This window comes from Aquarana catesbeiana, linkage group LG08, assembly GCF_042186555.1.
Source record: "Aquarana catesbeiana isolate 2022-GZ linkage group LG08, ASM4218655v1, whole genome shotgun sequence".
Lineage (NCBI taxonomy): Eukaryota > Metazoa > Chordata > Amphibia > Anura > Ranidae > Aquarana > Aquarana catesbeiana.
Window position 1 is genome coordinate 121,335,158 of NC_133331.1, and position 18,135 is coordinate 121,353,292.

Sequence of the window (18,135 nt, forward strand, 5' to 3'; positions counted from 1 at the left end):
TAACAAGGGGACCCCCAGATCCCGGCCCTCCCCCCGTGTGAAATGGTAAGGGGGACAAAAGTACCCCTATCATTTCACAAAAAAACTGTCAAAAATTTGAAAAATGACAAGAGACAGTTTTTGACAATTCCTTTATTTAAATGCTTCTTCTTTCTTCTATATTCTGTCTTCTTTCTTCTATCTTCTATCTTCCTTCGGATTCTTCCTCCATCTTCTTCTTCTTCTGGTTCTTCTGGTTCTTCCTCCACGGTGTCTTCTTCCCTTCTTCTACTCAAGGCCGCTCCGCATACAGGATGGCATGATGGGAGGCTCCTGCTGTGTGACGCTTCTCCTCTTCTAACGGTTCTTAAATAATGGGGGGTGGGGCCACCTGGTGACCCCACCCCCCCTGACGCACGGGAACTTGACGGGGACTTCCCTGTGGCATTCCCCTTGATGTCAGAAGGGGGTGGGGTTACGTAACGGGTGACCCCGCCCCCCACTGACATCAGGGGTAAAGGCACAGGGAAGTCCCCGTCAAGTCCCCATGTGTCAGAGGGGGACGGGGTCACCGGGTGGCCCCCCTGTTATTTAAGAACCATCAAAAGAGGAGAAGCGTCACACAGCGGGAGCCTCCCATCATGCCATCATGTATGCGGAGCGGCCAGAGGAGAAGAAGGGAAGAAGACGCCGCGGAGGAAGATGCCGGACGAGAACACCGGAGGAAGAACCAGAAGAACCAGAAGAACCAGAAGAAGAAGAAGAAGATGGAGGAAGAAACTGAAGGAAGATAGAAGATAGAAGATAGGAGATAGAAGATAGAGGATAGAAGAAAGAAGAAGCATTTAAATAAAGGAATTGTCAAAAACTGTCTTTTGTCATTTTTAACATTTTTGACAGTTTTTTTGTGAAATGGCAGGGCTACTTTTGTACCCCCTTAACATTTCACACGGGGGGAGGGCCGGGATCTGGGGGTCCCCTTGTTAAAGGGGGCTTCCAGATTCCGATAAGCCCCCCGCCCACAGACCCCCACAACCACCGGGCAAGGGTTGCGGGGATGAGGCCCTTGTCCCCATCAACATGGGGACAAGGTGTTTTGGGGGGCTACCCCAAAGCACCCTCCCAATGTTGAGGGCATGTGGCCTGGTACGGTTCAGGAGGGGGGCCGCTCTCTCGTCCTCCCTCTTTTCCTGCGGCCTGCCAGGTTGCATGCTTGGATAAGGGTCTGGTATGGATCTTTGGGGAGACCCCACGCCATTTTTTTTTATTTTGGCACAGGGTTCCCCTTAAAACCCATACCAGACCTGAAGGGCCTGGTATGGAATTTAGGGGGACCCCCCACGTCATTTTTTTTTTTTTTATTTTGGTTTGGGGTTCCCCTGTGGGGAATTCCCATGCCGTTTTTATCAATGAACTTTTATGTGTATTGTCGGACCGGCAATTCATTAATAGCCGTGAGTAGTTTTAAATGACTTTTTTCCTTTGAAATGTCATTTTGCTGTCAGACTGTTCTAAACATGGGGAAACATGCGCCCCTTTACAGGCATACTATAGACACCCCCCAGGTACGAAATTTAAAGGAATATTACACTTTTATTGTTTCACTTTAAGCATTATTAAAATCACTGCTCCCGAAAAAATGGCCATTTTTAAAACTTTTTTTTTGCATTGATCCATGCCCCCTGGGGCAGGACCCAGGTCCCCAAACACTTTTTATGACAATAACTTGCATATAAGCCTTTAAAATTAGCACTTTTAATTATTTATGTTCGTAACCCATAGACTTTAACGGTGTTTGTGTGTTCGAACAAATTTTTTGCCTGTTCGCAAGTTATGGTGTGAACCAAACAGGGGGGTGTTCGGCTCATCCCTAGCCCCCACTAGGCTTCATAGCATTGGAAGGCAGAAGCTACATCAAACATCACTTCCGCCCACTGCTCTTAAAGAAGAAAATTTTATTTTTTTTCTTCTAATTACTTTTTTTATTATTGCATTTTAGTGTAAATATGAGATCTGAGGTCTTTTTGACCCCAGATCTCATATTTAAGAGGTCCTGTCATGCTTTTTTTCTATTACAAGGGATGTTTACATTCCTTGTAATAGGAATAAAAGTGACCCAATGTTATTTTTTTTTAAAGGACAGTGTCAAAATAAAAAATTTAAAGTAAAATAAATAAGAAAAAAAAAATTTAAAGCGCCCCATACCGACAAGCTTGCATGCAGAAGCGAATGCATACGTGTGAAAACAGTGTTCGAATCACACATGTGAGATATTGCCGCGATTGTTAGAGTGAGAGCAATAATTCTAGCACTAGACCTCCTCTGTAACTCAAAACTGGTAACCTGTAGAAATGTTTAAACTTCGCATGTGGAGATTTTTAAGGATAAAAGTTGGTCGTCATTGCACGAGCAGGCGCAATTTTGAAGCAGGACATGTTGGGTATCAATTTACTCGGTGTAACATCATCTTTCACAATATAAAAAAATTGGGCTAACTTTACTGTTGTCTTATTTTTTAATAAAAAAAAGTGTATTTTTCCCCAAAAAAAGCACTTGTAAGACCACTGTGCAAATACGGTGTGACAGAAAGTATTGCAATGACCACAATTTTATTCTCTAGGGTGTTAGAAAAAATATATATATAATATTTGGGGGTTCTAAGTAATTTTCTAGCAAAAAAATGATTTTAACTTGTAAATACAGAGTCTGAAAAATTGGCTTGGTCTTAAAGTGGCAGGGAGCAAGTGGCTGATGCTGTGTTCAAATAACTCAGCTGACTCCTCAATGCATGGTGCTGGGGCTGTGGCAGGAGTAGCAGAATAAGACACTCTGACAGCTGTGATGGACTGTGCACTAGTCTCTGCTTGGGTGATAGAGGATGAGGAGGATGAAGATGTAAGCCAGTCTACCACCCCCTCTGCATGCTGTGGCTGAATAGCACGGGCAACATCACTTAACAGATAAAATGGTGCCCAGCCTGAGGAGGGACCACATCCACCTTTGCCTTTGGACGCATACGCTGCTGGTCCCCTCACAGTGGCATGGGAATGTCTGCCTCTCCTTGTTGGCATCCTAGACATGATGGGGGGCTTATTACCAAAATGTAAAAGAGATGGGGAAATGTGTAATTGGATGCACTTTAATCAATGGAAAGTGTTTTTTGTGCACTTTAACTTGAGGACTGCTGCTGACAGAAATGTCAAAACTATAAAAGAAAAAGGGAGAACAGCATTGCAGTCAGAAAAATTGGGGCTCACAATTTCGAAAAAGAGGGCAGGCATGCAGAAGCTCACCCAAAAAGGGGTTATACAGCACAATATACACCACCAAATGTTATATAATGATAATTGCATTGTATAGGTTTCAAGATAATGTTTGGAATGTTCTGAAATGATGAAAATAATAATATTTAAAAAAAAATTACACTGCAGTAAAACTGCACTAACGCACTACAATATTCTGCAGTGAAACTGCACTGATGCACTAAGTTCCCTATTTCTGGTTTCAACACAAGCTCAATTCTTAAACAACCATAAGTTTACTTAATCAGCAAAATGATAAACTTAAAGGCGCAGTCAAGTCTTAGATTGCAAAACACAATATGAACATAAGGAGTCTTATTACTTTTAGCCCTCTCTTTTGTCACGAAAGTGATAAGTACAAACCCGGTTGCCCCCAATATGCCTCCGGCATTCACCTGGAATACTTTCCCATAAATGTACCACTATCTCAAACATGTAAAAATAAAGAACAATAAACAAATCTGAATTAGTAGATATCAAAATCTCAGCAGCATAGCAAATGTCCATGAAATAGAAAGGGGGAAGGGGCGTGATAGTCCATAAAAGGAAGTAGGAGGGGCATGACAGACTTTAGGCCAAATAAAAAAAGGCCCAAAGAAGAACACAAAAAATAAGTTTCTTGCATGGCTTATGAATGTCCAGAAAACATCAAAAAAGGAAAAGGTCCACATTATAATTTTCATTTCCCCAAACTTTTCCCAAACTTTTCCCAAGATCCTATAAATTTGGTTTGATTCTATGTTCATCCACATAAACAGAAAATTCTCCACCCCAAACCCTGCCCCCTTGTAAGGACAGAACTCGACATCCACAGACAGACTGATGCATTGGGCTAGACTTTGGTTTTTGGGCTGGCATCTGGATCTCTCTCTTGTGGTGCTCACTGGAATTCATAGACATCGGGTTTGTGTCATCAGCTCTCCCTCAAGGTATGATTCCCAGGAACATTTTCCAGCAGGAGTTTGCCTTTACTCATCTCAACACCTCCCATGGCATTAGAACAACAAAGAGGAACAACGAAGATTTCCATGTAAAATATGTATTAATCTCTTCAAGTAACTTGACATCCAGATAGGGTATAGGGTATGGTAGGGTATGAATGGGGGGGCATTTCTTCATGTGCATGGGGTTGGGGGTGAATACTGGCTGGGGTGGATACTCCTCATCCAACATGAATAACCACAGAATCTACCTGATCAATTCAGGCCTTAACCATTGGAGGTATTAAAAATAATTTTAATCAGTAATTCAAACATAAATCCATAAAGCATGCAGAAATAAAATGTTTCTCAGTAACAGTTTTATAGATTCAATATATTTAACTATGTTTAACTGAACATTTTTCCCAAATCCAGTATTACAGCAGGATTTCAACAAAACATAAACACCTTTAGTTCCTTCTATCCCCGGGACCCAAGTGGACCCGAGGGTCTCAGAACATAACTTTTTACCCAAACACATATTTTGATTTAGAAGTCAGCCTCCCAACTTTGCAAATATATCTGACAATCAGCAACAAACAAAGCATTTGATGAATAAACTACATTACATCATTAATACTTTACAGTTGAACTTTCCCCTCAAATTTTAGCACTTCAGGGACTCAATATACGAAGCAATTTATTTTGGTCCCGATTACTTAATTTCAGTAACTCTTCAAACATTTACAATTTCACCCCCTTTTTGTTTTTAACCAAAATCCCATTATCAAATTTTTATTTAACCCCAAACTTTTAGGGAAATCTTTTGTAATTATCAGCAACATGGGCCTAGTAACCTCTACGCCCAAAATAAGAGAACACACTATCCCATGAGATAACCATGCCTTTGTGTACATTTTAAAACAAACTTAGATACTTTACTAATCAAATAATAGCTTATGCATTAATTAAACACAATACAATACTACTTTCTCATTCCACATTCATTTGCCATTTCAATGATTCTACATTTAGAAATGTTCCCATATTTTCCCCTAAAACACCTTTTCAAATATCAAATCCATATACCATCAAAAAATATATTTTTTCTTTTGTTACGTAATACATAAATTACACAACCTTAAGTTACTTCCCTTTTTCTTCTTAACCACCATTTCTTTGGCGTAATGCCTGGTACACATAGCCTGGAACATATACTTCCCTTTTTTTATTCTTTATTATTTTTTTGTCCAATACATAGCATGAATATCTATTTCCTAATTATGATATACAACTAAAGTCTTAACCCAAAAGTAAAAATCAAACATTTTAAAATCCCTAAGCATTGTTAAACAGCTTAAACACAATTAAAAAACATTTGCACAAATTCCCTTTGTTTTTTAACAGGCAATGTCCTTGTGCAATGCCAAGTTCCCATTTCTTTAATTTCAATATCAATAAATGGGCCCATCGGCACAATTACTTTTCAAACGTATAATCTATTTTTTCATAATTAATCTTGAACAACATATTATTTCCTACATATAACACCAGTCTAGTCTCCTCTACAAAAACCTACAATGCCATTTATTGTACACCTCGGAATCCAGGGCAATTATATCAATCCAAAGTATAGTACATGTGTTGATATTAAAAAATACCTTACAAACCTTCAACAATGTGAGGATAGGCAACTGCACAATTAAAAACATTTCTTAAAGTCAGACTCTAACTGGAATAATCAAAATACCCCAGCTACAAGTTAAAACGTTACTCTTAAAAATTTGCATTTTGCAATTATCTTAACCTTTTAAATCTACTTAATTATCTGATCAGATTCCTCAAAAGAGGACATTTGGTACCATTAAATACATGTAATTTATTAGTGACATCACGTTCTCCATATATGATTCTAATTAGCAGTGCATTGGGCATGGGCTTAATATGTGCCCAACACATTCCATAAACATACTAACAGAAGTTGCAACCTTTCAACAATAAACATGTAATAAAACATACTTTAAATCTATACAGATAACTTCTCTTAACTAAATTCTTCTCAACAACTCGCAGCTATCTTCAACATTCACCTTCACTTCCAGCAAGTCTAGGACTCGCTGAATATGGAATGCAAATGTAGCAATATGAATTCTCGAGTAATACATATGATAATGAAGTGCACCTATAAAAGAAAATATATAAGAATCAATTTTATCATATCATCTACTTTAATTATTCAACTTATTTTATTGAATATACAGAACAAAGATGGCAATATTATGTGTTAAAATTAAGTGTGTTAAAATGGTGTGTAATTGTTTAATATACATTCAAAAAATAGATAACAATATTATGTTCAATGTCAAGTTCCCCTTTTCTTAGTTTTAATATTAATACATGGACTTACATATATATCTCAAAATTTCTCAATGTCTACTGCGTGGCTTGAAACTGGCTGCAAAAATTAACTTCCTCATATTAAACTGAAAACTTAATTTTGTCTTCTGACTTTTATAAATCAGTAAACTTAATTATTCTCAACCCTGGCTAGTTTTAATTGCTAAAACACTTCCTGTTTTGTCCATACTTCAAGCAGAAAATAAAAATGCAAGCATACAAGCAAATATATTTTTGTCACCATATCATATCATGCAACTACATTCTGAAAGTTGCACATCAAGGACAATTTCATTACCCATTAAAATACATGGGAATGTACCTTGCGGTGCTACAGCAGACATGGCACCTTCTGCCAGAATGGTAGGCTCTATGAATCCCTGCTGTCTGATCTGCACCCTTCTTTAAACCTCTGAGATCTCTGTCAGTGTGACTGTTACTTCCTATATTTAAACTTGTTTAATTTCTGCGAGTTTTGTCTCTGTGAACTGTATGGCGTCCACCTGTAAATTTAAATTTTTCATCAGACATATCGACAGCATACTCATCTCCCTCTGATACTGAGTTAGCTGTAGACACAGTGTTCCTAAGCTTCTGGATGCAAGCTCTACTTGGCCTAGGGTTAAGTTCCATTAACTTTTACACTGCAATCCTAAGACCTTAATAATCCCTGAGTTTTCTGGCTGCTCTTTTTTAACTTAATTTAACTTTAATTAATAACTCCTCTCTTACTTTTCCTTCAAATCTTAACTTACATTACCCTATACAGTGTAGGGAGTTTTCATTAAAAACACTTTTAAACTCACTTACTTTATCCTTACCACAATGTAGGGTGTTTTCACTCCCTCTCTTTACACAACCCCCAGCACACCTAACATCTTTGTTTGCAACCTTGACCATTCTATGCTTTTACCTTCAAAGAGTCATCAACACACATTAAACATGTATTTAAACAATTACACTTCTTACAAGCTATTTAAGCACTTATACTGTTGACACTCTGTAAGAATATAAATATCCATTTCTATCCCTCTGCTCCAATGCCCGTGGTTACTTAAGCAAAGAAGCGTTCCCTTGTTTAACTCTAAACATATCCCTTTGAATTCTCTGTGTAACTCTGGTTATCATTTTTTGTATAGTAACACCACAACAACATCAGTCTACTTAATTTCCTCAGTCTTTTTAACACCTTAAGTGATGACCTACCCACATTTGAAATTTCCCCCATACTTTCTTTCATTCTTTAAAGAAAACTTAGCAGATTATATTAACATACATACAAAAGTACTTACCACTCTTACGATATTTGGGTGTGAGCAAGGGAGATTTCTAATTTACTTGTCCATATTTCTGACTTAAAACTACCAAAAGCTCCAAAAGCTACCAATGGGCATGTACACTTTGTAGTGCACTGATGCACTACAATATACTGCGCTAAAACTGCAGTGATGCACTTCAATATTCTGCAACAAAAGTGCACTGACACATACAATATACTGCAGTAAAACTGCACTGACACATTTAAATATACTGCAGTAAAAGTGCACTGATGCACTTAAATATACTGCAGTAAAACTGCACTGATGCACATCAATATACAGCAGTAAAACTGCACTGATGCACTGCAATATACTGCAGTAAAAGTGTACTGACGCAAATATACTTCAGTTAAACTGCGCTAACACACTACAATATACTGCAGTAAAACTGCACTGACCCACTTCAATATACTGCTGTAAAACTGCACTGACACACTACATTACACTGCAGTAAAACTGCACTGATGCACTACAATATACTGCAGTAAAACTGCACTGACACATTTAAATATACTGCAGTAAAAGTGCACTGACACACTTCAGTTGACTGCAGTAAAACTGCACTGATGCACTGCAATATACTGCAATTAAAATGTGTACTGACGCAAATATACTTCAGTTAAACTGTACTAACACACTGCTATATACTGCAGTAAAACTGCACTGACCCACTTCACTACACTGCAGTAAAACTGCACTGATGCACTACAATATACTGCAGTAAAACTGCACTGATGCACTACAATATACTGCAGTAAAGCTGCACTGACACATTTAAATATACTGCAGTAAAACTGCACTGACACACTTCAATATACTGCAGTAAAACTGCACTGACACACTACAATATACTGCAGTAAAACTGCACTAATGCACTACAATATACTGCAGTAAAACAGCACCGATGCACTACAACATACTGCTGTAAAACTGCACTGACGCACTTCAATATACTACAGTAAAAGTGCACTGATGCACTACAATATACTGCAGTAAAACTGCACTGACACATTTAAATATACTGCAGTAAAAATGCACTGATGCACTTCAATATACTGCAGTAAAACTGCACTGATGCACTGCAATATACTGCAGTAAAAGTGTACTGACGCAAATATACTTCAGTTAAACTGCGCTAACACACTACAATATACTGCAGTAAAACTGCACTGACCCACTTCAATATACTGCTGTAAAACTGCACTGACACACTACATTACACTGCAGTAAAACTGCACTGATGCACTACAACATACTGCGGTAAAACTGCACTGACACATTTAAATATACTGCAGTAAAAGTGCACTGACGCACTTCAATATACTGCAGTATAAACTGCACTGATGCACTACAATATACTGCAGTAAAACTGCACCGACACACTTTAATATATTGCAGTAAAACTGCATTGATGCACTTAAATATACTGCAGTAAAACTGCACTGATGCACTACAATATACTGCAGTAAATCTGCACTGGCTCACTTCAATATACTGCAGTAAAAGTGCACTGATGCACTAATCATATCACCTCAACTGGTTCCATCCCTGCAGTATCCCTGGAAGCAACCATTACCACTATTCCCAAACCAAGCAAACTGTCCAATGACCCTGCCAGCTACAGACCCATCTCCCTATTAAATGCTGATACCAAACTTTATTCCAAACTTCTAGCCACATGACTCTCTGACATTATCCCGCATTCAGTGCATATTAACCAAGTGGGCTTTGTGGCTGGCAAAGACCAGTTTATTCATCTTCTACGATGGGTGGAAACTCACCCGACACCTTCTCTGCTCATCTCTCTTGATGCAGAGAAGGTGTTTGATAGAGCTGACTGGCATTACTTAAAAGCTGTTCTGGAGAAATTTGGTTATCCAGAAACCATCTTGAAGGCCATAAGGTCACTTTACTCTTCTCTCAGTGCCAACATCATAACATCTGGTATCCTCTCTGATCCCTTCTGTATATCTAATGGAACACATCAGGGCTGCCCACTTCCCCGTCATACTTACCCTAGTCATGGGACCTTTGGATCACTCCATTTGTACTAACCCCCTTATTTAAAGCAGACCTTCAGTCATTTTTTCATCTTTCCATCTATTAAATCTTCTGCCCTTGTTGTTTTAATTTTGGATAGTAAAACATTTTTTTTCTACCAGTAAATACCTTATACAGCCCATAAAGATAAACAAGACAAGCAGCACCAGATCTAAGTGCAGCAATAATTTTCAAAGGTTTTAATGTAAAGTAATGATGAAGAAGCACGCATGCTCCGAACGTGTGCATCATCATACTGCGACCTGGAATCCTCCTATTGATGTCCTCCCTGTGCGCTCTGCAGTTCCAAGCCTGGAACACCAGAGACCACTGGCACTGCCAAGAGAGACCCTGCAAGGCTATCCGGAGGCTCATACTTGGACCCTGTCGCCCAATTGGACTCTCATACAGATGTGCCTGCTTTTACTTTGATTGTAGTAAGTGCATTACTTTACATTAAAACCTTTGAAACTTATTGCTGCACTTAGATCTGGCGCTGCTTGTCTTGTTTATGTTTCTGCCAGAGGTTCTTCCATCCTTCAGCATGCTGCCTTCTCAGTATCAGCTACCACCCCTGTGGTAAACCACCCAGGCTACGGATCCATCAAAAAATTCCTCACTTTTTAATCAGAAGTCTCTCTTATTTCAATTTATCATTGATTCTCTGATTCTTCCCATGGACTTTTGGACTATACATTCATATTTCTGATAATCTCACTCCTCCCCTGTCCCTCAGATGACACAACCTTGTATGATCAAAATATTTGAGCGCAACAATTTTTTGTATTTCCTACCTTATACAGCCCACTTCCTGTTTATAGTCTGTTAAAAAGCCTAGGCTTATGACATTATGCACAGCTCTCTCTCTCACTCTCGTGAAAGTTTGCCAGGAAGGGAGGGAGGATGAGTCATAAGAGGGCCAATGAGAGCTGCAGGGCTGCAGAGCTGGAGGTGTGCCTCTGTGTGTCTGTGTAAATACAGAAAGTTAACAGTCAGCAGCTTCAGCTGCCCACAGTTAAAATAACTGCAGCCAGACTTAGTGGAGGGAAATTTCTGCAGCATATTTGGCAAGTACAGAATCACAGTATATATAAAATAATATGCAAAGTGGTTGGAGGGAAGCTTCAGAATGGCAAAGATTTTTTTTACAAATTATGTGAGCAGACTGTAGTTCCTCTTTAAGGTATCTAACCAACCCTGTCTGTCACTTCCTGAACTTCATCGCACCCTAGGTCTCTTCAGCAAGGCATCCCCATATAAGATTAATTACTCTAATGCCGCGTACACACGAGCGGACTTTCTATCCTACTTGGTCCGGCACACTTTCCGACGGACTTTGTCCGCCAGGTGCGCCGGACTTTAAAACGAACGGACTTGCCCACACACGCCGGGATTTTCCGGCGGGCTAAGTCCGCCCGTCTTTCCGACGGACTTTCGCCGGAGTTCCGGCGGACTTTCAGAATGAACGGACTTGCCCACACACGGACAAGTCCGTTCATTTTGAACGTGACTCAGGTGCGACGGGACTAGAAAAGGATGTCAATCTTGCCGCTTTTATCGGCTAGATTGACACCTTGCGAGCCCCGTCGCGGGGCATACCAGGCCCTTAGGTCTGGTATGGATTATAAAGGGGAACCCCTACGCCGAAAAAACGGCATGGGGTCCCCCCTAAAGTCCATACCAGACCCCGATCCGAGCACGCAGCCTGGCCGGTCAGGAAAGGGGGTGGGGACGAGCGAGCGCCCCCCCCCTCCTGAACCGTACCAGGCCGCATGCCCTCAACATGGGGGGTGGGTGCTTTGGGGGAGGGGGGGCGCCCTGCGCCCCCCCCCCAAAGCACCTTGTCCCCATGTTGATGAGGACAAGGGCCTCTTCCCGACAACCCTGGCCGTTGGTTGTCGGGGTCTGCGGGCGGGGGCTTATCGGAATCTGGGAGCCCCCTTTAATAAGGGGGCCCCCAGATCCCGGCCCCCCACCCTATGTAAATGAGTATGGGGTACATGGTACCCCTACCCATTTACCTAGGAAAAAAGTGTAAGTAATAAAACACACTACACAGGTTTTTAAAATATTTTATTAAACAGCTCTGGGGGGGGGATCTTCCTCCGGCTTCGGGGGTCTTCTTCCGGCTTCGGGGGTCCCTCCGCTTCATCTTCTCCCGGCGTCCGGTTGGTTCTTCTCCGCTCTCCGGCCTCTTCTCCCGGTGTCGCAGGTCTTCGGCCGGCCCCTCCGCTCTCTTCATGTAGCTCTATTGCGAGCGGAGGTCCGGACTTCTGGGCTTCTTGGCTTCTTGGCTTCTCTTCTCTTCTCTTCCCCCAGATGTTGACACGACGCTCTCTCCGGCTGGACTGGTGTCTGAGGGCTGCGTTGTGACTTATATAGGCGGAGACACCGCCCCCATATGATGTCACAGTCCTTGGGCATGCTGGGACTGTGACGTTTTAGGGGGCGTGGTCGACCACGCCCCCTAAAACGTCACAGTCCCAGCATGCCCAGGGACTGTGACATCATATGGGGGCGGGGTCTCCGCCTATATAAGTCACAACGCAGCCCTCAGAGACCAGTCCAGCCGGAGAGAGCGTCGTGTCAACATCTGGGGGAAGAGAAGAGAAGAGAAGCCAAGAAGCCAAGAAGCCCAGAAGTCCGGACCTCCGCTCGCAATAGAGCTACATGAAGAGAGCGGAGGGGCCGGCCGAAGACCTGCGACACCGGGAGAAGAGGCCGGAGAGCGGAGAAGAACCAACCGGACGCCGGGAGAAGATGAAGCGGAGGGACCCCCGAAGCCGGAAGAAGACCCCCGAAGCCGGAGGAAGATCCCCCCCCCGGAGCTGTTTAATAAAATATTTTAAAAACCTGTGTAGTGTGTTTTATTACTTACACTTTTTTCCTAGGTAAATGGGTAGGGGTACCATGTACCCCATACTCATTTACATAGGGTGGGGGGCCGGGATCTGGGGGCCCCCTTATTAAAGGGGGCTCCCAGATTCCGATAAGCCCCCGCCCGCAGACCCCGACAACCAACGGCCAGGGTTGTCGGGAAGAGGCCCTTGTCCTCATCAACATGGGGACAAGGTGCTTTGGGGGGGGGCGCAGGGCGCCCCCCTCCCCCAAAGCACCCACCCCCCATGTTGAGGGCATGCGGCCTGGTACGGTTCAGGAGGGGGGGGGCGCTTGCTCGTCCCCACCCCCTTTCCTGACCGGCCAGGCTGCGTGCTCGGATCGGGGTCTGGTATGGATTTTAGGGGGGGCCCCATGCCGTTTTTTCGGCGTAGCGGGGTTCCCCTTTATAATCCATACCAGACCTAAGGGCCTGGTATGCCCCGCGCTCGCCGCAATAGGAAGATTTGTTTTTCCTATTGCAGCGAGCGCGAGATGCAATACCATCCCCTCGTGTCGTATTTGGTCTGTCGGACCAGCCTACACACGAGCGGGCTTTCCGTCGGACCAGCACACACACGAGCGGACTTTCCGCCCGAAACTGAGTCCGACGGAAAGATTTAAAACATGTTTAAAATCTAGGTCCGGCGGGCTTTTGGGAAGAAGTCCGCCGGAAAAGTCCGCCGCCGCCCACACACGGGCGGATTGTCCGGCACACTCTGGTCCGCCGGACCAAGTATGCCGGAAAGTCCGACCGTGTGTACGCGGCATAAGTCTAGTATGCTGGACGTGTGTCTAAAAAAAAAAGCCACCAGGCATAGTATTGCTGCTTGTTCATCTTTCTCGTGGACACCTAACTCTGTCCTCCCTTATCTGGGCATCCATCTAGTCTCTCCTAACTCTCACTTACTTCATGTCAATTCCTCTAACCTCATCCCAAAGCTTCAAAAACATCACAAGATCTCCAACATGTTCAAGCATCATGGACAAGGCACATCACTTTGTCTAAAATGTACCTTCTGTCACATATAATATATGCCTTCAGAACAATTCTGGTCCCTTTTCTTTAATCTCACCTTCATAAGCTCTAAGCCACAGGTGTCAAACTGGCGGCCCTCCAGCTGTTGTGGAACTACAAGTCCCATGAAGCATTGCAAGGCTGACAGTTACAAGCATGATGGGACTTGTAGTTCTGCAACAGCTGGAGGGCTACCAGTTTGACATGCCTGCTCTAAGCCATTATAACCCTTTTTTATCTGGAATGGGAAGCATCTTAGAGTCAATCGTAGTACACTATGCACACCTATATCTCATATCGGATATACCAACTTACTGTAAAGCAACAATCCTTGATCATTAAATCCTGGTGGAAACCCACTCAGCAAACTACCTGACTCCAAACTGAAAGTGCAGCTCTAGCATCTCGACCCTAAGTTACTTCTTAGTGCCATACTTCTACAGCATCATGGGTCACATTCCTTCCCCAGAACCATCAATGCTACAATCAAGACATGGTGAGTGGTGTCCCAAGACACTGGAGGTATCCACACCATCTGCTCTCATCCTTAACTCTGACTGCATTGCAAATTATAACACCTGAAATCTCCCATTCTGATTGGCTCAAGGAAAACTTAATGGCTGTTGGGACTTATTCGATGAATCTTTGCTACTCTTATTTCAGCAACTTCAAGCTAACCGCAATATCACCTTCAAGGAATTCTTTATATATCTAAGACTCTGCTCAGCCCTTTCCCACGTAGCATGGTCTGGTATTAATTTGGCACATAGTAAAATTTTATAACAGATCTCTCCAAAGCCAAGGGATTTCTTATATCTCCAAACTCCTCATGGACTCTTCACAAATAACTAAGACCTCTTTGATGCTATACTGGGAACAACTTTTACACCGTACTTTCACACCTCAACCATGATGCTGTTCTCTCCAAACACCTTTAAAGAGCTCCCACTACATACTTCACTGGCAGACCATCCAGAAATAATTTAATAACTGCTATCTCACCCCATCTAAACTTGCTCATATCTACCCTTCTACTACCAATACATGCTGGAGAAAAGGTGGGAACCCTGGAACTTCTCTCCATAGCTGGTGGAACTGCTCAGTACTTACAGAATTCTGGTCTGATTTTCCTAAGTTCCTCTATTTTGTCACACAAGTTCCTTCTTCCCTTTCAACACAGATGATCCTATTGGGTTTGGATATGGATGCTTAGCCTCAGATGTTCCACACTGTGATCACCCATATATTTATAGCTACTCGACTGGCTATTGCCAGAAACTGGAAATCCCCTCATCCACCCATCATCTCGAAAGTGATTTCCATTCTAAACAATCATTGTCTGATGGAATATATGTAAGCTTGAGCCCTACTTCAAATTCCCACAAAAAATGGGAACTTTGGCACACAAATCCTAAAAGTCTGACGCTAACATTAGCTGTCATATTCCTGATATTTTCATGCCCTATCCACATCCAATATACGCATTATTTTTGGTCACACCTCTATTGTTTGACCTTGTCAGTTTGTCGATAGTACCCTCTTCCTTTTACATCCAACACATTTGCAGTCTCCCATTAAGCAGTGTTCTACTAGTTTACAGTTTACTGATTTTGAACTTTACTTCTGAGATTTACCTTATTCTTGGTTCATTGTGACTATTTTACTTTTCTACCTGTTGTATTCATATATTCATTGTGGAATGCAAAGCAAACTGTTTATCTTGTTGCTTTTCTTTTCTCCTTTATAATGCATCCTGTGAAAAATCAAGAATAGATGCAAAGTTAAGAAAAAAAAATTTGCATATCAAGATGATTTTGTGAGCAAATACATGTCTGTGTGGACATGTTTTCTGAAACTTGGCAGTGGCAACTGCTACTGCAAATGCCACAGGAAAAAAAGGGTTATCAGATGTAGTTACGTAAATATGAAGTCTAAGAAAACCATAGAGAAAAGAACAGAGAGACTTGGTTAAAACATACTAATGATAACATGTCTTCCCTGCATAGAAAGTATTTAGCTTCATAATTGATTTAGTAGATCTGATGGACAATGTGACTGCTATTTATGATAAGAGTTGTATAATTATAAATGATTAAGAAACAGCTAACTCAGCATAGACTGGTTCTAAGTTACTTGACTGCAAATCAGAGAGGTATGGGTACCATGGTAGGAACAGTCTGTTATAATTATATTGACCCTGAAACCGAGTATCCCAGATAGCAAGCAATTGTCCTGAAAGTTTGAAAATGACTTTTGCTAAACTATTGCTAGTCTTGCCAGGCTTCACAAGTTTGTTGCACAATTGCAGCAAGTCTGCATTGCATGACCCCTGATCAACTTTCTTTGCAAACATTCTGCCAGTCTGCTGCGAGTTCTGGTTCAGTTATGTTGTGCAATAGTCATCCCTCTACAGGGGACACCGTGGGTACATTTTCATACTGTAGACTTGCAGAGCTTTTGCTGTAGACTCACCGCTGCAACTTTGCTCTTGCTAGAGACTTGCCATGCAAATTTGCTACAAATTGGAAAAGTGTCAAGAAATTTGTGCTTCAAGTGTTCTGCAAGTGTACAACTTGCCAGTGAAAATGTGCAGCAAGATAACAGACTTACAATTCAACACTGCCACAAATTTGTGGCAAGTTATCCTTGCTATCTGGGATGCTATTATAGCCCATTTTAGTTGGATCAGCTTTATTGACTGGATCAAGCCTTTCAATTGGTTCTCAGGTGTCAGTGAATGTAATTTATTTATTTATTTATGGGATTTTGTGTAATCTATTGATTAAGTGCCTTTAAGTGCTGGTTACATTTTGTATAAATGCATGTGCATTTAAACATTTTACTAATTGCTTTTATTCTGAACCACTAGGTCAGAACCAATGTCCTTCTACCTATGAAATGGTGGCAATTTCAGACTTGTTTAAGAAGGTTAAATAGACTGCTAAATTTGAACAACAGGAGGGACTTTAAAGGCAAGATTTGATACAAGAACGAGATGGAGTCAGCTCATATTCAGAATGGACTTTAGAGTTCTTCCTAACTTGTTTTGTCTTTTCTGTTGTTTTTTCTATCCACTGATGGCAAAGGATGTTGTCAGGGACATGTCAGCAGTCGTCGGGTGAATCTGCGTGCACGCAGGTCCACAAGGAATGTTTCTAGGCGAATTCAGCTAAATTCCCCACCAGGGGGCGCTGGCGCGCTCCCACGTGTGCCCGTACGCGCGTTCGCGGGTGCGCGCGCGCACCCGTTCACGCTGGTGCCGTTTGGCGCCAAGGGGCCTTTAAAAGGGTGACAGGTGCTCATGTCAGGTGCTGTTCATCTGCAACTCTGCACCTGAAAGTTCCTGTATCTGATTATCTGTTGTTTGCTATTGACCCGGCTACGTCTGACCTCTCTCCAGTCTTCAATCCGACCCGGCTTGCCTGATCTTGCTTATTCTGTTACCTGTTGCTGAACTCCTGCCTGTCTGACTATCCTTGGATCATCCCTCCTGTTTATACCTGCCTGATCTCCTGCCAAAACGGACTGTCTGACCTTGTTTGCCTGTGTCCTGTGACGCTGCTTCCAGCCTGCTTGTTTTGCATCCAGCTGCTGTCATCGCATCTGTCCGCCTGCCCTCCGGCCTGCACCAGTTTACCTGCATCCGCAGTTCAGCCATCCCTGAGGGACATCCTTCCAGTTCCGGTGTCTGCTTCTGCTGGAATCTGCATCAGGCCCTCCTACCCACTGCGCTCAGGAGACCACTGTTCCCACTTCCAGCGGCTCCTGAACCAGCGTTTAAGAGAGGTCTCCTTCTACCAGTCAGGCTCAACAACCAGGTACATTACAGATGTTCATTCCATCCCACCTGTTAACAATTATTATTTGTTGATTTATTACTTCCATGGGCGTGTAATGGATTCAAAACCAGAATGTTCTCACATTTCATGCCAAAATAAATTTTTCCTCATATAATCTGTGATAGTCAAGAGTTTCCAAATTCCCCTTGGCTCTGTGCTCTAAATAGAGCATAATGCTGAAGAAATTGTAAGAAAATGGGCTGAGATAATCAGCCATTGTCACAGCTTGTATCTTTTCTCTGTGAATCAATATATATATATATATATATATATATATATATATATATATATATATATATATATATATATTGTATGACTCAGTGAACCATATACAGACGAGCAGATTTTTTTGTTGATGTCTTTTATTCCAAAGCTCTACTTAACCATCTTCTTTATGACTTTCCCTACGATTTCCTTATCGTCCCTTCTGAGGAAACTTTGCCA